We start from the raw sequence: 3,046 nt of genomic DNA, 5'->3' as shown, positions 1-3,046 counted from the left end.
CCTCATCCAGAGACCAGAACATAGGAGGCAGGTGCCACTTCTGTGCTGTGTCCCTAAACACACACACACGTGTCCACACAATACACACACAACACACACATATGCACACAACACATGTGAGCAGACAACACACAACACACATGTGCACATAAGATACATACACACATGTGCATACAATACACATGCACACAATATACATACCACACGCATGTTCACACACATAAATACATGTGTGTGTGCATATGCGCACACACATGTATGCACATGTACGCACACAGAGTGAGGAAGCAGGCTACCTGTTCTGTGAGACCGGCTCCTGAGCCTCGTCATCGAAGGGCAGCAGAGGGCGGATCCGACAGTGGACTCTGATGTTGCCCTTCAGCTCCTGAAGCAGGAGGTTTCCTGTGAGCCTGGGAGCACCGTGGAACCCAGGGACCGTTTCCTCGAAGAGCATCTGCTAAGGACTTTCCCCGAGACGTGAGGCTGGACTTGCCACCAAGCCTCAACGCGCGAGAAACCCACGGAGCGGGGAGTGTCTGGGTCACCTCAAATGACGCAGACAGTTTAAAAATTCACTCTTACATGTGCTCACGTGGCAGATGATTACCACGGGGTTGTGCACATCGAGAGGCTGCCGTGTAACCGCGCCCCGGGCTAATCTCTCAGGGATTTGAGAAGGCTTCTGAGTGGCTCGTCACCCAGACCCTCCCAGGGGTAGATGTGAGGAGACGATGCAGGAACAGAGACGAAGAATAAGCCCCTGAACCTCCACCAGCACAGCCCGGGAGCCACAGCTTCCTGCACCGGGACTCACAGAGCTGAGGCACCCGCTATCTCAGGAATTCACAGCAGGAGCATGTTGAGTTTAGCCCCGTGGACACGGCCACGTTTCCACAGGGCTGTGCCTGGGTCCCTCCAACAGGGAGCTCCTGTCTCCTGGGTGAGCTCTGAGTCACCGCTACACGCTTCTGCTGCAGCCTTTGACCCGCGGCCCTTTGACAACTTTGGGGCCACACTGAAGGGGCCCTTCCTCTCCCAGCTTGTTGGAAGCCCTGCTCCTGCATCCCCCGGAAACCTCCCTGCCTGCTCACCCTGCCAGCCCTCGCTTCTCCAGGGCACGTCCACCGTCCTCCTGACACAGCTGAGATCAACCCAGCCCTTCCGCATCCTTCCTGAAGCGTCGTGTTGGGGACAAGAAGCACGTCTCTAGGCAGAGGGACCCCCTTCCTTCTTGGAGGGGGCTTCTGTCTACACCACTGGGTAAACCACTAGCTTCCTTGGCAACCATGGACATGAATGGCCAGCCCCAACCAGGACTCCACGGACACCCCGTGCCTTGGTGCCCAGGGGACTCTGGAGCTATCAGCTCCTCCTCTAGCTCCTCAGCCTTTGGAGACAGTCCCAGAAAGCAGGAGAAATAGCTGCAGGCTTGCCAGATGCCCACAAACACCCCAGGCCAGAAATCCGGATGCGGGGAAGAAGCCGCGGCTTCTCAGGGAGCCGTGCGGACCCTTGGGACCCAAGAGGCCTGGGGAGAGGCAGCCGCTGGACGAGGTGGGGGACGCCCGGAGGCAGTGGCTGAAGGGAGACCACCAGTGACCCGGGGGTTATCACAGCTGCGAGTGACAGGCGTGACCTCCCAGGACAGGTGGGCAGCCAGAGGCAGGTCAGAGGAGCCTGGAGGCCAAGGGACAGCGACCCCGGGAAACTTGTCACCTGAGCTTGCGCTGCAGGTCGGCCAGAGGGCCCACTAGTAACCGCAGTCACGGCGGCTCAGAGGGTGGGGAGACGTCGGCTCTAACCTGCTGGTCTGCCTAGAAATGGACCTCGGCCCAGCCAGGCGGCGCTGTCGCTGGCGGGGCACACCCGGTCCCCACACCAAGTGCCCGGTGTTCCGGGGACAGGCCAGGTGCAGCCTGCTGAAATATTTTGCTGTTCAACCTGTCTGCGATCAAGTCCTTCCAAACTGGTATCTTCAAAGTCATCAACCTGCCTGCTTATTTCTATCGTCACATGTAATTAGGGCGCAGAGTCCGGGTCTGGCCGGAGGCCGGAGCACATCCCCAGGCCTGCCCAGCTGTCACCTCTGCGCAGACGCTGGCTGGCTGGACAAGAGCTGGTGAGGAGGCAGGGCCTGCCCCCTGTGCCCGCGAGCGTCTCAGAGGCGGCTCAATCTTTACTGGGCTCCTGTCCTGCTTGGGGGTCTCCCCCTCTGCAAACTGTTGCCCCACCCACGCCCGCCGGCCCGCCCGAAGGCCCCCCAGGTGCTGGGCGGTCACCTCCCGCCACCGCATCGCCCAGCCTGGCCTGGGGGCCCAGCCCTGCCCCCAACAGAGCAGCCAGAGGACCAGGGAGGCGGCGGCCCGCGGTGGGACAGGGACCTCCGCCCACGCTGCCCCCGTTGTCAGGGTCGGGCGGAGGGTCACCCACCGCCAGGGCCTCCTGCAGCCGCCGCCGCTCCCGCAGCTCCCGCTGCCAGCGCTCGGTCACATCCCGCAGGGACTGCTCCAGACGCCCCGCCTCCGCTGGCCAGGCCGCTGCAGGCAAGGTCACCCCGTCGGAGCGGCTCCGGAGGGCCCGACCCCTTCCACCAGCCCTGGGTCCAGTGCGCTGCGGGCCGGGCCCTTGGCAGCCAGGGCACCGGAATACAGCCTGTGCCAGCCTCAGGGAAGGCCCTGGGTCTCAGGACAGCGGCCATGGATGCTCATCTCCATCCTGATGGCCTGCACCATGGTCTGGACAGGGGTGGGGGACACAGGGTGGGTTCCTAGGGTGCCATGGTGGGGCAGGGGGCACTATGTGGGTTCCTGGGGTGTCATGGTGGGCTGGGGGCCACAAGGGGGGTTCATGGGGTGCCATGGTGGGGTGGGGGGTACTAGGTGGGTTCCTGGGGCACCATGGTGGGGTGGGGGGTACTAGGTGGGTTCCTGGGGCGCCATGGTGGGGTGGGGGGCACTATGTGGGTTCCTGGGGCGCCATGGTGGGGTGGGGGGTACTAGGTGGGTTCCTGGGGCGCCATGGTGGGGTGGGGGGTACTAGGTGGGTT

Source organism: Bubalus kerabau, chromosome 9, assembly GCF_029407905.1.
Source record: "Bubalus kerabau isolate K-KA32 ecotype Philippines breed swamp buffalo chromosome 9, PCC_UOA_SB_1v2, whole genome shotgun sequence".
Taxonomy (NCBI): domain Eukaryota; kingdom Metazoa; phylum Chordata; class Mammalia; order Artiodactyla; family Bovidae; genus Bubalus; species Bubalus kerabau.
Note: the sequence above shows the minus strand (reverse complement) of the source record.